The sequence below is a fragment of the Hordeum vulgare genome, chromosome 2H (assembly GCF_904849725.1).
Source record: "Hordeum vulgare subsp. vulgare chromosome 2H, MorexV3_pseudomolecules_assembly, whole genome shotgun sequence".
Classification (NCBI taxonomy): Eukaryota; Viridiplantae; Streptophyta; class Magnoliopsida; order Poales; family Poaceae; genus Hordeum; species Hordeum vulgare.
In genome coordinates this window covers 307241784-307247783 of record NC_058519.1, presented here as the reverse complement: position 1 = coordinate 307247783, position 6000 = coordinate 307241784, and positions in this window count along the sequence as shown.

The following is a 6000-nucleotide window of genomic DNA, read 5'->3' as shown; positions in this document are numbered from 1 at the left end:
AGTCGTGGGCCGAGGGGCTGGGTCGGGGGCAGTGGCGTCGGGGGTCGAGGGTTAGTGGCGTCGGGGGTCAGTGGCGTCGGGGGTCGGGGGTCAGTGGCGTCGGAGGTCGATGGTCGGGGGTCAGTGGCGTCGGGCGTCAGGGGTCGGGGGTCGAGGGTCAGTTTCGGGGTGCCGGGGTTCCCTTTTCCTCTTCTTTCTTCTTCTCCTCTCTCCTCTTTTTCTTCTTCTTCTTCTTCTTCTTCTTCTTTTTTCTCCTCCTACTCCCCCTCCTCTTTTTCTCCTTCTATTCTTTTTCTTCTTCTTCTTCTTCTTCTTTCTCCTCCTCTTTCTCCTCCTCCTCCTCTCCTCTTCTTCTTCTTCTTCTTCTTCTTCTTCTTCTTTTTTCTCCTCCTCCTCCTCCTCCTCTTCTTCTTCTTCTTCTTCTTCTTCTTCTCCTGCTTTTTTTCCTTCTGCTTTTTTTCTTCTAACCTAACTAACTAACCTAGTTATCCTAATAATCTAACCAAATAAACTAACTAAATTACCCTATATATAATAAAAAAACTAACCTAATAAACTAACTAAAGTAATTAACTTTTTTAAAAAGAAAAACAAAAAAAACTCACCGGCAGGGGGCGGCGGCAGGGGGCGGCGGCGGCACGGTGGCGCGCGGCTCGGGGCTCGCCGCAGGGGGCGTCGGCGGCAGGGGGCGGCGCGCGGCAGGGGGCGGCGGCAGGGGGCGGCGCGCGGCAGGGGGCGGCGGCGGCAGGGGGCAGGGGGTGGGTCGCCGCGGGAAGGGGGTCGCCGGGGGGGGGTGGGCTCGCCGGGGGGGGGGGGGGGGTAGGCTCGCCGCGGGGAGGGGATCTCGCCGGCAGGGGTGAGAGTGGTCGGGGTGAGAGAGAGAGAGAGAGAGACAGTGAGCGAGGTGGGGGGTAACGGCCGTTATAGGGAGGCCCCTTTGCCGTCCGCCCCCCGACGGCAAAGGGACGTAAGGCAGACGGCAAAGGGCCGTACGGCTGACGGCAAAGGCCCGCGGACGGCAAAGGCCCCGGATTTCGGACACGGCAGGCATGGGGCCCACGCGTCCCCTTTGCCGTCTGCTGGCAGACGGCAAAGGACCCACACATGGCAAATAGTATTTTTGCCATGTGTCAGTTCTTTGCCGTCTGTATTGTGTCAACTGATGGCAAAGAGGTTCTTTGCCGTCAGCCAGCAGACGGTAAAGAACTGGCTGACGGCAAATTTCTAGATTCCAGTAGTGACGTCTACGTTGACGACATCGTCGTCAAGACCAAGTAGCATTCCAGCCTCCTTGACGATATACGAGAGACCTTCTCCAACCTGCGCGAGTACAAGATCCAGCTCAATCCGAAGAAGTGCGTCTTCGGTGTTCCAGCCGGCCGGCTCTTGGGTTTCGTCGTGTCGGCCCGCGGCATCGAAGCCAACCCCGAGAAAATCAAAGCCATCGAGCGCATGGCCAAGCCGGCTCGACTCAACAACGTCCAGAAGTTTGCCGACTGCCTGGCCTCCCTCAGCCGGTTTGTAAGCCGGCTGGGCAAGAAGGCATTGCCCCTCTACCAACTGATGAAGAAGACCACCAATTTCGAGTGGAGCGGTAAGGCAGACGAGGCCTTCCGTGACCTCAAGTGTGCTCTCTCCAACGCGCGTGTCTTGGCCACGCCGGTTGAGAAGGAGCCCATGATCTCATACATCGCGGCAACCACACGCGTTGTCAGTGTGGTCCTAGTGGTGGAGCAGCCGGAGGAGGGCAGGGAACTATCGGTTCAACGCCATGTCTACTATCTAAGTGAAGTCCTCTTCGCCTCCAAGCAAAACTACCCCCACTACAAGAAGATGTTCTATGGCGTGTACTTCACCGCCAAGAAGCTGACGTAATACTTCCAGGAGCACACCATCAAGGTGGTGAGCACGGCTCCACTTTTAGAGATCATGGGCAACCGGGAAGCCATAGGCCAGATCGCCAAATGGGCCATCGCCATGGCCGACCACGACATCCGCTATGAGCCATGCACCGCCATCAAGTCATAGGTGGGCCGGGACCCAGTTCTTGCCACCGCCTCCCGATTCCACGCACTGGCAAATGCACTTCAACGGCTCCAAGATGCGGGCTGAGTTGGGAGACGGCATCGTCCTGTCGTCCCCAAAAGGGGACCAACTCAAATACGCTCTCCAGATCAAGTTCGCCGCCTGCAACAACGTGGCGGAGTACGAAGGGCTCGCACACGGCCTCCCGCTTGCTAGAGAAATCGGCATCCGACGGATCCTTTGCTTCGACGACTCCGATCTGGTGGTGCAGCAGGTCTGTGGTGAATGGGACGCTTGGCACGCCAACATGGCCAGGTACTGCTTCCTCATCCAGCAACTCAGGGGTCCTTTCGGGGGTTGCAAGTTCCACCATGTCCCCCGGGCGGACAATGAGGCGGAAAATGCGCTGGCAGAAATAGGATCCACCCGACAAGCAATCCCAACCGACGCCTCCCTTGAGCAGCTCCACAAGGCATCAATCAAGCCGTCTCCACAGTCTAAATAAATTTTCGTGTCCGCGGACTCATCCGGCCCGATAACCTCGGGTCCGGAGACTCCACCGGCTCCACCAACTCCGCGGGCTCCGCTTGCTTCGCCGACTCCTGAAACATCGTTGACTCCACCAACATCGCCGGCTACGACGAACCCCACGTCCAGCCTGCCCAGCTCCGAGCCCGCATCCGTCATGAAGGTTGACGGCGGGCCAGCTGCAGCTTTAATCCTAGGGACTGACGGCTCCATCTCGGGGACTCCAATGACAAACCTCGGGGCTATGGCTGCCCCTGGCACCCAATCCGAGCCGGAGTCGGCTCTCGTCTCGGCGCCAACATGGGCCCAACCCATCCATGCTGTCCTCCTTCGCGGCGAGCTCCCACCCGATGACGCCGAGGCCCGGCAGATCCAACACCGGTCTCCCACGTACGCCATCATCAACCGTGAGCTGGTTCGACCCAGCACAAACGACGCGTTCCAACGCTGCGTCGAATTAGAGAGGGGCCATGAAATCCTTAGAGACATCCACCAGGGCGACTGTGCGCATCACGCCGCCTCCAGAACCCTGGTGGCCAAGGCGTTCTGCCACGGATTGTACTGGCCCACGGCCCAGGAGGAGGCAACAACTTTGGTCGACAAGTGTGAAGGATGCCAATGCTTCAGCACACAAAGCCACTTGCCAGCTACGGCGCTCAAGACCACCCCCTCCCATGGCCCTTCGTTGTCTGGGGGATCGACATGGTAGGGCCATTCAGGACCGCCCGAGGTGGCATGACACATCTTCTGGTGGCCGTTGACAAATTCACCAAGTGGATCGAAGTCAAACCCATCAAAAAGCTGGATGACCCCACAGCCGTCCGGTTCATCAAGGACATCACCGTCCGCTACGGCGTTCCCCACAGCATCGTCACCGATAACGGCACCAACTTTGCCAAAGGCGCAATGCAACTCTTCTGTGCAAAGGGGGGCATCCGGCTCGACCTCGTGTCGGTCGCCCACCCGCAGTCAAATGGCCAGGCGGAGAGGGAAAACGGCCTGATCCTGACCGGCAACAAGCCAAGACTTGTGGTGCCACTCATTAGGTTAGCCGACTGCTGGATCGAAGAGCTGCCGGCTATACTGTGGAGACTCTGCACCATGCCAAACCGGTCGACTGGCTTCACACCATTCTTCCTTGTGTATGGGTCCGAGGCGGTCATCCCCACGGATGTCGAGTTCGACTCGCCTTGCATCACCCTGTACATGGAGGCGCATGCAAGAGAGGCAAGAGAAGACGATGTCGACTTACTCGAAGAGGCACACGATCTGGCCCTAAGCCAAATGGCCATTTACCAGCACAAGCTGAGGCACTACCGCAGCAAAAGGATGAGGCCCCTCTCTTTTCGCGAGGGGGACCTGATACTTAGAAGAATCCAGTGGACGGCCGGCCATCACAAGTTGCCCTCTCCATGGGAGGGACCCTTCATCGTCAGCAAGGCGCTGCACAACAACGCGTACTATCTAATAGACGCCCAAAAGCCGTAGAAGCGCAAGAGAGATGCCTCCGACGAGATGACAGAGCGTTCATGGAACGCGGCACTCCTTTGCCTATTCTACTACTAAGACGAAGAGAGAAAAGAGTGTACATATGTATCCCCTACCCTTTTGGGCTTAAATGAATGCAGTGGGTGCCCCAAGCCGACACTTTGGGCGTACCTTTTCGATTTCCCAAAAAATGTCGCCTCAGTAAACTCCTTGATCCGACTCCTCGGACCCGGGGGCTCTCTAGCCGACCCAAGATTTCCCTCTATTCATAGCCAAACACGTGGCGCGTGTTGATCCAAAACCCTTACCACCCCGCATAGGTACAGACCGGCTCCCGACTGCCTATCTAGCGGATCCCTAGTTCGGAAGGCCGACCACACAAAAAGCTCGACTACGAAAAGTAACTGGCTCGGGCTGGTTTGATCGTCTCCGATTCCTTTTTTAGCCGGCCTCTCTCGACTCGTTCTAAGTCTAAGTATCCTCGCGGCTTCGAGAAACCCAAGGCCGATACCCCGAAGGCAGAAGCCCCGTCCCAGTCACAGACCGACTCCCGGTTGTTAGACTGGTGGGGCGGAAGTTGGAAAGGGAAAAGTGTTGGGTAGACGGAAGCCAAGGGAAACAAAGATCAAAAAACGAGTCGGAAGCACAATTTTAACAAGCAAACATTCAAAGCAAGTATATATTACACAAAGGTGCAAAAGCCCACAGCCAAGGTTCATTACACCACTCCCCCAGTGGGTGGAACTGCAAATTAACTATAAGTGCAGGAAAGAGGAAAAGTCCTAGCCGGTGGCGGATCCACCCTTAGCTCCGGCATTGCCCATGGATGCTCCGTCATCTGCTTGGGCACCTTCGGCATCGGTCTTAGCGGTTGAATCACCCCCCATCGTGGAGTCGGCGTAGGCTTCATCACTGGAGTCGGCATCCCCGAGAGTCGTCTCTTCGGTGCTACCATCGGGACCACCAAGGGCCAGCCGGTAATGATCCTCCGGAACCGGGCTGCCATCGGCCATCCTCTCCATGATGTACTCGTCCCATGCGGCGAACGACACAACATCGCTGGCCCGCACCAGCAGTTCGTCCTCGACGGCAGCCAGCTCTGTGTCCGTGCCGACGCACTTCTCCGCGAGCAGGCCCAACTCAATGTCGGAGTACCATGACTTGGCAACCCGAAGCGTCAGGTACGCTCTGGCTCGCGCCACCGACGCCCGTTAGGTGCTCAACCGAGCACTCCCTGCTTCAAGCCACCGAGACAGCCGGCTCATTGTCGCCGACTCCATCGCATCTGGCCAGAGAGCGTTAACCACGGCCAGCCCGACGTCTTGGAGCCGGGCCACGGATCACGCCAGCTCCTGCAGGCGAGCTTTGGCGGTAATCGCCACCTTGTTCACGGTCCAGCCGGCGTCCGCCCTCACCTCGACGCCTGCGGCCCATTGCTCCTCGTGGTGGGCTTCTTCCACGGCTGCATCCGCTGCCGTCCTTGTCCCTAGAAAGATATCTATGGAGCAATGACGGGAGCGCGGCATGAGGAAAAAGGAAAAGGAGTCCAAACTAACACCAGGAAGACAAATCAAGCCAAGGAGGACTCACTATTAAGGAGGATATCGACTTTGCCTGCCTCTTCTTCCAGCTCGCAATCCCGGGTCGCATATGCATGGACCAGTTGGCGAGTTCATCTCGCGTGACCCGCACCTCGTGGACCTCCTTCGCCAGCCGGTCGTCCTTGTCCTATGAGGACGCGTCCCGTTGCGCTATCTCCTAGCGGTGAACTTGCTCCAGCCGCTCCAGCTCGATGGTATGGGACGTTTCCTTCTGCGACAGGGCGTCGCGGTGGACGCCTCCTTCTGCGCCAAGGCGTTGCGATGGGCAGCGCATAGCTGATCCAACTCCGTTCGATGGGTCGCCTCGCGGTCCTTCTTCTCCGCCCGAGAAGCTGCACCTCCCGGCGTAGCCTCGCGC